Genomic DNA, 11,912 nt, shown 5'->3' with positions numbered 1-11,912 from the left:
TGAAACGCCGCAGCTGAGAAAGTTCACCGTCTTTAAACACGTTCGCTTGGTGGCAGCTATCGAATGTTGGACGCATAAACTGGCTGAGGTATTATTGATATCTAATTAAAATGAACCTGCGTGATGCTGCTCAAAGGAAACAACCACCCCGTTCGCAAATATAACCGCCGTACAATTTGAATCGATAAACGGCACGGACTGCAATCCGTACCAGTGGGCTGCCGCTAATCACATGTCAGTGAGGCCTCAAAACCTTTATTCAAGTAACAAAGCACGGACTTTAATAACAGAAGTCCTATAAAAACAATAGACTCCTTATTTTGTAAAAAATGACGCTGTAATTGTGTTTGTCGGTTGTTATATGTACATTAATAGCTCAAATATTGAGTCGTGTTGAGCGCCCCTAGCAGAAAAAAATACAAACTAAAGTATTCGACCAAATTACAGTAGCTCCACTTGCGCGCTTATGCTGGAACGCGCCGCGGTTGATTTTTCGCCCTCTGTGGCCATTTGGTGAACTCGAGAGTTTACGGAGCCTGGTAGAATCTGTCACCAAGTCCGTTGCCACCAACTTGAATGTGGACAGGATGGACAGCCGATTGGCGCACCTTTTGGAGGCGAAAAGGGCCCTCCTCGATAGATGGAAGGGCCAACGCCTGAACCGCAGACTCCGAAAAAAGATTGCGGAGCTAAACCGTCCCTATTGAAAAAAATGTGAACGAGAATGTACGAGAAATAGTGTACGCGATTATTGCTCCGTAGACTGTGCGAGAAACTCGTTCAGTCTGCGAGAACTCGTTGAGTCTACGAGAACCTCCTACAGTCTACGCAGCAATCATCGCGTACATTTCTCGCACACATGTGTACGAGATCGCGTTCTTGTCACTGAACGAGATTCTCGTACATTATGAACGAGTTCGTTTCTACAAGCTGAGTGCGTACAAGATGATGAGCTTGTACGACCTGCGAGAGTATGCACCCTGAAAAAGATAGGTACCTCATATTTAGTATAATAATGCAAATGAAATTCTTGTAAATACAAGTGTTCATGCATGAACACTTGTGCTGACCTTACTGCAGTGTTGTGTCGCTGTAATGGTTTGTTCAGAAATCTACAGTAAAGAGTTATGTTGAGGTGAAAAAAAAATGTCAGGTGAGGTAATGGTTTGTACTTGTTAATAAACAAGTACACGTTACACAGATTCTTCAGCACACCTATTCAAGCTTACATTAATAGTGAAGTCCTCCGATTTTAAGCAAGAACACGTCATACATCTCGCAAGCGTTGTTTATTGGACCTTGTAATGGTACTTCAATACACCCAGTCTGTTGACAGAAGACCACTGGAATGTGTTGCTTGAGTGAGAGCTTGCCACGCACCTGAAAAAGTAAACAAAAGCCAACAGTTTTTTTTCACACATGCAATAAGATAACACATAGGCAAAGGCAGTTTAGCTGACATTCACACAGGTAAGAATGCTTTAGCATTCAGAACATGCGATACTGAACAAAATTTATTAAAAATAGGTGGTTTCCTGCAATGCTTATGACTCCAAAGGAAACGTGCATTATAGTGTGGTAGAATAACCTGTTACATTAGCAGATCACTGAAACAAGTGTTATTACAGTACAAAAAGACATTATTTGAGTATAATAATTACTAGTATTGAAGCAACATAAGTAACATGCATAAAATCTACTTTTACAGAGCAGCATCAACAGGTCGAGCTAATTAAATTACTTGAAAACTGCTATTCTGCCCGCAAAACTAAAAATCGTGGTGGCGTAGTGGCTTTGTCGTTGCACTGCTAAGCCGAATGGCGCAGGATAAAATCCCATGCACAACGGCCACATTTTGATGGCAGCAAAGTGCAACAACACCCCCATAAGGTGCATCGGGCACATACCCCCGGTGTTCAAAGTTAATCCAGAGTTCCCCACTACAGTGTCCCCCATAATCATATTGTGTTAGGCAAGTTGCTGTTTGCTGAACGACATAGCGCAAAGGCACAAATACACAGAAGATACACAGACACACGTCACAGGCGCTACTAGCAACTTTATTTGAAGCACAGCGAGATACAGTATATGTACTCCTCACAACACGCAGGCGCACCAGCCACTTCGGGCAGAGCACACAGGGCAATTATCAGGGCTAACACGATCATTTTGAAGATCTAAAGAAAGCAAGTTCCACATCATGAAAACAACATAGGTCAACTTTCACAAGCACTACTTTTTTTCTTTTATGTAATATGCTTCCAACAGCTCACGTGCGGTTTTATCTTTAGTTCTGCCCAGGATCTTCCCATCATGAAATCTCGCACGACTAGGACCGGCTTTACAGTGTGCTGAAAGATGCGCATTCAAGTCTTTCGTCGTGTTAGCATGCTCCATCATTCGATCATTGATGCAGCGGCCAGTCTGTCCTACATAGGACTTTCCACAAGACAGTGGGATTTCATAAACCCCTCTGGTAGCACATCGCCAGTAAGGTGTGACGTGTTGTACTTGGCAGCCTACCTTAGATCTGCCCATTATGCGGGGACACAGTTGGGCCAGCATATTGGGAACAGAGAACACTACAAAAGCGGGCACACTGGTGAATGAGGCCAGAGCTGGTGAGCCGAGTGGCCAAAGACCGCAAGTTGTACCGTATGTGCATAAGTTGAGCCACAATTTAAAGAAAGTGGCGAACAGGCATGCAGTGCCTGTATTGTTCTCTGTTCCCAATAGGCTGGCCCGAACGTGTCACCGCATAATGGGCAGATCTAAGGTAAGCTGCCAAGTACAACACGTAACACCTTACGGGCAATGTGGTCCCGGTGTGGTTTATGAAATCCCACTGCCTTGTTGAAAGTCCTATGTAGGACAAACTGGCCGCTGCATCAATGATTGAATGAGGGAGCATGCTAAAAACATGACGACAGACATGAATGCCCATCTATCAGCAAAAATAAGCCTGCCCTTGTCGTGCGAGATTTTATGATGTGAAGATCCCAGGCAGAAGTAAAGATAAAATTGCATGTGAGCTACTCAAAGCGTTTTACATAAAAAAGTAGTGCTTGTGTAAGTCAGACCTCTGTTGTTTTGTACGACGCAGAACTTGCTTTCTTTAGATCTTAAAAATGATTGTGTTAGCACGAATAATCGCCCTCTGTTGTCTTCCTGAAGTGGCTAGTGCGCCTGTGCGTTCGGAAGAGTATATATACAGTATCCTGTTGTGTTTCGAATTAAGTTATTAGCAGCACCTGTGACATGTTTTCGTGTATCATCTGTGTATTTGTGCCTTTGCCCTACAATATGTCGTTCAGCAATCATATTGAGGTTTTGACAAATAAAACCCAAAAATTTTATTTAAAGCAAATAGTATTGCATAAGGTCAAATGCTTATATAGAATCATCTGACAGCAGCTACGTTTAACAAAATTTAATACTTTCTAAAACAAGAAACTTTCAGATGGTGTGAGCAAAAATCTACTTATGCCAAAATTATTGCCATTAATTTTATATGGCCCATTCCGCCTTACTTTCTCTTTAACCAAAATTATATATGCAGTGCAGGTGCTCCCCACACCTAAAGAAATTGTCACCGTTCCCTAAAGTGCATGGTTTTGTTTGAAATGACAGCACAAGTATGCTTTGCGATTGTTGGCCAATGAAATGATTGTCAAACTTCTTGAAATCACGGACTCCTGGACAGGATAACTAGTCACATTGGGCACCCTTTCATCAGTTTTTGTCCACAAAATCAAGCAAGTAAAGACATTACCCTGAGTCTGCAACTGTTAATGCGTTCTGTTTGGTAATGATAATTTTATGGTCATTGACCCAAGCCAAGCCAAAAAAGCTCCCTTTCTGGAGCCGAGACAGGTTCCTGGATTACACCATGGAAGGTAAGCTCGTGGGCCCTTCTCCTGCTTCAGAAAGAGCTTACTGCTGGCACGTTACACGATGCAGCTTACTTTCGTCAGTGTTGGGTGAAGTGCCAGTGTTGAAGTTGTCTTTTGCGCAGAATGGCAGTTTCAGGTTTAGTGGGCTTGTAGGAAGACAAGCTCAAGATAACTTCCTGGTTTGAACAGGCTGTTTTGGTTATAATACATCAAGCTTTCTTGTGACTGCCCGCACAGGTGGTGCGTTAGTCTCGCTGTGAAGTTGGCATTCAGCTGTATGTCCCAGAAGACCCGAATAATGGTCTGCTCTAGTTCACACCCTGTGAAGAATGCTCGAATTTCCATGCTCTTGATTTTCTGTCAGCACTCTTGAACTCTTGCTGCCAGTAATTTCTTCCCAGCTGGCCGAATTATCTCGAGGCCCCACGCTGACACTACCGATGCTTTCAAGTGTAGACTTTTCAGGATAAGGTTCTTTGCAGGAAAGGTGGCACTTACAGATTTCTATTCTGGACGCGAGTGAGACGAACCAGTAAGTCTTGGCAACAATGTTTTTTACATAAGGTCTGTAGAAGGTATTATCAAGGGTTCGACGAAAATTCATTTAGCCAGGTAATGACTATGAAGTTGTGGTGAATGACCAAGTGCTTATCATCGTGTTAGTGACGATACAATTTTTCGTAAAACGTTTAACTCCAACAGGACTACACACAAGATGTAACTAAGACTTGCCGGCTCATTTCACTCAGGTCTTAAATAGCCACCTGTAAGTGCCACCTTTTTTTAAACCACACTTGTAAAGCCAGGAGTCTTATCCTGAAAAGTCTTCAATTGAAGACATCAGTAGTGTCAGTGTGAGGCCTCAAGATAATTCAGCAAGCCGAGAAGAAATTGCTAACAGTACAAGTAAAAGTATGCCAACAGAAAATGAAGGGCTTGGAAGCCGATGTATTCTTCGCAAAGTGTCAACTACAGGGTCATTGTTCACGAGTTCCCGGATGCGTAACTCCAAGCCAACTTCATGCCGACGCTAAGGAAACACCAGGGCAGGCAGTTGCAAGAAAAGAAATTTAGTGCTCTAAGAAAAATGCGGCCACTCAAACCATGAAAGTAATGTTTAACTTGTCTTCTTACAACTACACTGAAACTAAACATGCTGTTTTGGGCAAGGAAACAAACATCAACACTGGTGCCTTGCCTGACTATGAGAGTCATCTGCGCCGTGAATGGTGCCGTCAGTGCACTTCCTTCCGAAGATGAGGCCCGCACCTGCACTGTCAGTGTGCTGTACAAATTGCAGAAGCACATCCCACATGCTTGTCTGCGTAGCAAAGAAGCTGTGTGGGGCTCCAAAGCCCATAGAACCAACGAACGCAAACCCAAACCTCGTCCTTTCAACTCTCGCTTTATATTGCTGTGCAAGCAGTAAAATTGGATGGTGTTAGTAGCGTTCTATCCTGTCACCTCCTTGCCTTTCCTATGAATTTTGTGCTAAATAAGGCTTTTTCTTGGTGAAAGAGTGCTAGTTTAAGGCATAAACCAGCTCCATGGCAGTTTGCAATTAAGGAGTGTAAACATTTGCTGAAAATAGGTCCACGAAGAATATTTCAAAAAGAGCACTTTAAAAAAACACACACATGTATCTATCACCAAGGCCAACCCTTGTGTCTTCTATCTTAACATATTTCTCAAAACTCAAGCTCAAAACTGATATCCAGGTGCAAGCTCTCCATATCATATTACCTTGTCAATGATGAAGCAAAGCACGCTGGTGCCTGGATGTTGTGGGACCAACTCAGGCGTGGAGATCAGCACTGATCAGCAACACAGCACAGTCTGCTTACACTTTCTCTGCAGGCCCAGCCATACCTGCATTAATACAAGCGGGCTTAGTGTCACGTGAGTACAATATAAAAAGTGACACCGTGAACAAATCAATCCTTGTTCGGTATACATATGAAAAATGTAGATATTCTCCAGATAGAAAGCTTCACTTTGAGTAACAAATCCTGCACTATAAGAAAAATATGATGCATGAGCCATCTATGCAAGAAAATTAATTGAAGATCCATTTTTTTGCCTCCCTCCTCCTCCTTGGGTATAGGTGGCTGTCAGGTTAAGTAAAGTAGGCCAGACAGCCACATAGTTTAAGCAAAGGTGGTCACTTGGTGAGCCAATTATGATACCATAGCACGACATGCATTCTGCAGGCACTGCAATGTTAAAGCACCCATAAGCCTAGCAGCATTACCCAATAGGGCTAACCAATAAGTGTCCCCAGCAGCATAACTCGGCATGTCTACCAGGAGGCTTTCATTACACTTTGACAACTATCCTCCTATGGCTTGAGCCCAATTTTTGTCAACAGAAGACAAATCTGCACAAGAGCACTTTAAACAGTACCACAATAGCTTCCTACCTAATCCCACCTTTAAAATGACATTGGTAAGTTCAGTACCATGTGTAGAACCAATCAAATTGTTCTGCAATCAAGTAAGCATCCCCTTTTCATACACGCAAATATCAGCAACACTACTACTGCCATATGGGCATTTTGTAGACAAAAACACCAAGCGCAAGAGCTGAAGCTTGGGCAAGTTGGTAACAGTTCATTTTGATGGTGTTCATGGCACACACATGCCAAAAGAATAAGCGACAGGCAGACAGTGAAAAAGAACTGTCCTCTTTCACACTCTGTGTGTCCCTTAGTGCCTTGGTATGTGTGAGCTGTGAATGCTACCATCTGCCTGTCCCTTATCTCCTTAGAAAGTGTGCACTGTGAATAGCATGGAAAGGAACATAAGAGACGAGATAATGCTACAATAGATAAAAGAAAACATGCTCTCTGATGCAACACGTCTTCAAGCAACTTAATTTCCAACCAACATCCTAAGCCTGCCGCGCTTAAAAAACTCACTGAAGTTGCTCTGTAAGACAACAGCTTGCTTTTACAAAAAATAGAGTTAAACTTACTCTATTATTTTTGCAAACTGGTGCTTCAGTACTGTGAAAAGCTGGTATTATTGAAAACCAGCTTAATTTTTGTGTAATAAAAAAGCCTACAGTCAGCTACAGAGATCAGGCTTGATATAAATCTGCCAGTCAACACGGTAAATCAATATTTTCATGACTGTTGAGGTAAAAAGAATCGTTGACAAATTCCCAACACACTATGCATGTTTTGGAGAAGACAGTGCTTTTCTACTGCAAGCATTTAACAGAGCCCCAGTGAATACAGTATGACATAACTTATTGCAGGACATTTCAAACAGATCCTCTTTATGGCTTCTTAGGGACTTGGGTAATGAGGAGTAAGTGCAGTGCCATCTCTGAGCACCTCAAAGACAATACTGGTGATTACATGGCAACACAACTGCTGACATGCAAGATAACTTTCGGGCAGTGTTGTCTCATGCCACATCAATCAGACAAAACTTTAAAGGGACACTTAAGGGAAAAATAATTATTTGAGATGCATTATTGAATTACTCTTCCGCAAACCCAGAAAAACTGCAGTTATCCAAAAGTAGAGGCTTGATAAGCTAGAAAATACACAAGAACGATATATAGGTGGTGAAACCACAATAAAGTTCCCACACCTGCTGGCTGTCTGCTAAGGCCTAGTTAATTTGTTTTTGGCAAAAATTGCCTATATTGCATTCTAAAAGAGGCAAGAACTGAACTTAGCAATTTTGAAGCAAGTGTACTAAACCGCAACAGCCAAAATATACGAAAGTACTCTGGAATGCACGATGTCCTCCAACGTACGATGTTTCGCCCCAAAATTTGGCAGGAAACGCCACTTTAACCTTCATTTTTTTGCAATAAATAACCTCTCATCACAAAACTAACACAAAAAGAAAGAATACATGATGCGTCTAAACTGTCTCCAAACAAAAAAATGTGTCCGAAGTCATTTTGTACACATTCAAACCACTTATTTTTGGCCTTGATTAAAGTGCCTTTGTATGTCATGCCACATGAAACTGAAAAACAGGATTCACTGTAACGGGAGAAATGAATGGGGCTCGCCTAGCGTGACGTATCTGCACAGGCTTAAGAGAAAAGTGACTCCATGGTCTAAATAAAAAAATAGAAATAAAATCACACTTTGGGCGGGTCTCATGTTGTAGTACTACTCAAAATCTTGACAAGTGCTTACTCAGTCTGTACTTATCCAAAAAGCTTGGTAATGACATACGCCCCTTTTGCACTAATGGTGTCTGCGCCAAAGGGGCTAAGGCTAAATGTTAGGTAGCCACACACATTTTAACAGTGAAATTCAAGTGCATTATGACTTTTGTGTGCCACTTTTAATAACATGAAACGGTCGATATAGCACCTTATAATCTAATTATTGTAGGTCAGCATGGCCTGAGCACGGCGTGCCTAAACACTTTTGTTAGGTGAGAAAGTATTGTTTCTGGTACTCTTTCGGGAAGCAGCCTATGCCTTATTCAGAACAAAAAACCTTGTTTCCCTGGGAATGTCAGACAATCGCATATTTCAAATTGACCATTTGAAATGCACACAAAGTACAGCATGGTTTTGAGGGTCCCACTAACTATTGAAACGCACATCATCCACTTTCAGCAGTCAACATCATAACTAAGCTTGTAGAAGTGCATATTAGCAAGTTGACAGAATAATAAGGAGAAGGTGAGAGAGATGGTCCCAACTATAATAGAAGCCAATAGCAGAGTTCAAGCTCTCTCCCATGTCAAATGCGGAAGGGAAAAGCATACCCAGCTTTCGGTTACACTCTCACCTGCGACCAATGCACCAGGCTGACTGACATGCGTAACCAGCAGTTTGGGATACCACATTATCAAACCTGCAATTTATGGGACATCAGAGATCAGCTTCAAGCTTGATGCTATGCTGCTCTAGGGATGTATTATGAACTGACTACATTGAAATGTTATGCTTCATGGTTTGTTGCAAGCTTCAGGAATTTACTCATTGATTTATAAACATACCTCATAGGCTCCAGCTTGAGTACTGCGCAAGGGGGTAGGTAGAACATTGTGAGCCAAATAAAGAACATACAATAAAACAAGTAAAAAAAGAAATAAATACTCTTTCACACTGTGGTTTCTTATTTGGCAGCTAGCTTATAAAGTGAGCAGAAACGTGTTCATGTTGGTAGTGCTTTAGAAGAATAAATAATAAGAGGTTAAACAGAAAATTCAAACACTTTCAAGCCACCGTTCGTGGTTTTTTTTTCTTTCAATGTCCCTTTAGGAATGGGAATCAATGAACAGCCCCCCCCCCCAAAAAAAAAAACAGGAAAAAAGTGTAATACATGATTTTTGACTACTTAGAGAAATAAATCTAGGAACACAGAATCTGTGTAGGCATGTATGTAAGGAATTAAGTGCAGTAATATATGCAAGAACTTGCAATGTCCTTCTGCTTTCGTCGGGCAACTCATAACAAGACATAAAAGGATATGTGTGCCTCAAAACACAGTTCCTAAAAAATACGTCACTATACAGTCAGTAAGTAGCATATCATGCATATCTACTCAAGCCCCCAATTAAACTTGACTCAGAGGAGGCTACTTAGGTATATTGATTAAACTAAAGGTGGGCGATATTTTAAAATATACAGTTCAAGTAGTACTTGAATATTATGTCGAAACTGGAAGTTATGAATATGGCATCTAAAGCAAAAGTGTTGTACTTTATGCCAAACCTGCCAGCCTGTGAACTTTATATTTTGCAAAAATCCTAGACACAATGCTGTGTTGGAAAGTCAGCATGTATTTTCTTAAAATTTTCTCTCAGCGCCTACATTGTTCAATAGAGACACATTATTAACCATTAACTTGGAACAGCAGAAACTGACAACATTGATTTTAGACCAGTGTGCTTTTTTCAGTGCTTTTGCTATTGCCGATTTAGCCGGCTTTACGAACTTATCTCAATAAGCTCGTCTAATACGGGTGTCATACAGTGCACTTTTCATTGCGATCAAGCCCAATCCGGATCGAATTTCTCACTTATGATTGGCTCTTTTGTGCAAGCTGCGTGAGGAAGCCAATTGCAGTAGTTAATTTTGATCTGAATCGGGCTTGGTAGGAAGTGCCCCTCTGGTATACTCGTTAGGGATTTTGCATTGCTAATAAAGCAGCACAAGTGTCATCACAATTTATTGTTTTAGATGCAATTTTGCAATCTCATACCACCCAATTTCTCAAAATTCTTACAACATATTCCCAATAGAATTTCATTCTCATAACTCAATGCAACAATAGTAAAATTGTAGAACGAGTCCAAATTCGTAAATCTCACCAAAAGATTCAGGACCGATGGCACGTACGAATTATACCAACAGAACCTAGAACTCATAAGTGGCAGTGACTGTTTTGTACACACCTTGTCAAAGCAAGCAGATCAGATTCCTTGTCGGGCTGCTGAGACTGCATTTTGCCACAGGCTCCCATGTGGTGCAGAGATGCCTCCGTCTCACGAAATCGTGACATCCCTAAACAATAAGAAATGTTCAGTTTATTGCAATCACTGCTGAAACTGCAAACTTGTGATTTAACAACACCGCGTTAAATTGTGAAAAGACCTCAGCCAGCTACATGGTTGTGCATTCTGACATTCATTCTGACGTCTCATCTCATTCTGAAATCACGGGCACTTATTTAACCTGTAAAATGCACGAAGACATACAGAACACTCAACACAAGAAACACAGGTTGTCTTGACAATATATAAGCAGAAAAATTTGCATACAAGCTAAAATGTGATCATGAGTCAGACAGAGGAATCCGGTGCCGTCTCGAGCAGATGTTATCTGTGATGACAACACGTCAACGTACTTCTAGAAATATATGTACCATTTCTTGCTGAGAAATTACGTACAGAAGCAGTGACATTCGCAGCATCAATTTTTGTGCCCGTTCAGACTAAACGATACTTTGCGCTAGTGTATTTCATAACAGAATGCAAAGAAACTATATATGAGGCTCTTGGCAACATCCTATACTTGTTTGAGGGTAATCTTCATAAAACGTTTTGCTAAATGTGTACTACGGCATTAATAACAAACATTAGGAAATCACTTTTATAATTTTTGTCGCTGTACTAATCATCTTGTGCTCCGCCTAACAAGGCACACTACACGAACTATAAAAATGCGCCAAGCGCCGGACTTACCTTTCGAGACATACTCGGCAAACGCTCCTTCGTGTCAGGTCCGGCGGCATCGACTGCACGAACTGTCCTTCCGGCATAAACACTGTTAAATGGCGGATGAACGTAATAGTACAATTTCCAACACATTCTTCCGTGCACTGTGAACCGCTGCGATATCGGCGAGAGTACCAGAGGCTGCTAATGAGCCGGGAACAAAGAGCGCGAATGGACCGAACTACGATGACCATCAACGCCGCACCGCACGAAAGATACAGCTAGCTAGCAGCGTTGCACAGGCCCAGGGGCTTAGCGATCGCTGATGCACACAAAAAAGAGCACATTTTCTCTCGGCAAAGCGTAAATATGATTAAACTACCACATCGACCGTCCGCAAGGAAAATATTCATGCAGCGCTCACATACCGACAGCCAAACGTTTCTAGACTGGTAAAATTTTGACAGCCGAACACGGGAAAATGATGTCATTTCGTCAAGATAGAGGCACCGGAAGCTTTGCAAGAGCCGGATAAACGTCATGGCGGCCACATTGTTTACATCGTCGTCTACCGTTTTGTCGTCTTAGGCAACGTTGGTCTGTGGCTCCTCGGCACCACTGTATCGGCACGGTGCTCCATGGTAATCGTGATCGCATGGATGGTGGCGATCGGCTGGTATTCACATGTTATGCGAGTGATGCGGCGTGTTTCAACAACGTTTCTTTCAACATCGAGGACAGCAACCTGCGGAGCAGCCGTATCAACCGGTCAGGGCCGTTAAATCGCAGCATATCGTGGTTTGGTTTGTGAATGTGTGTGAATTCAACAAGGTGTCCGTGTTTTAATGCGGCGTTATCGACGACGCATTTGGTGTCG

General features: G+C 42.0%; 1 long non-coding RNA gene across 2 annotated transcripts; it reads right to left on the bottom strand.

The window, feature by feature from the left end:
• Window positions 1–1,164: 1,164 nt before the first annotated feature.
• Window positions 1,165–11,146, bottom strand: LOC125943076 (uncharacterized). Of its 2 annotated transcripts, XR_007465532.1 has the most exons (4): window positions 11,063–11,146; window positions 10,274–10,382; window positions 5,637–5,762; window positions 1,165–1,380 (listed from the first exon to the last, which is right to left on the bottom strand). It is a non-coding gene; the product is annotated as an uncharacterized LOC125943076 (long non-coding RNA). The 2 variants fall into 2 exon arrangements; XR_007465531.1 differs by lacking the exon at window positions 1,165–1,380 and having other exon boundaries at window positions 5,262–5,762.
• Between the last annotated feature and the right edge of the window lie 766 nt (window positions 11,147–11,912).

This window comes from Dermacentor silvarum, chromosome 2, assembly GCF_013339745.2.
Source record: "Dermacentor silvarum isolate Dsil-2018 chromosome 2, BIME_Dsil_1.4, whole genome shotgun sequence".
NCBI classification, from domain to species: Eukaryota; Metazoa; Arthropoda; class Arachnida; order Ixodida; family Ixodidae; genus Dermacentor; species Dermacentor silvarum.
The sequence above is the reverse complement of the archived record's forward strand: the minus strand, read 5'-3'. Positions and strand labels throughout refer to the sequence as shown.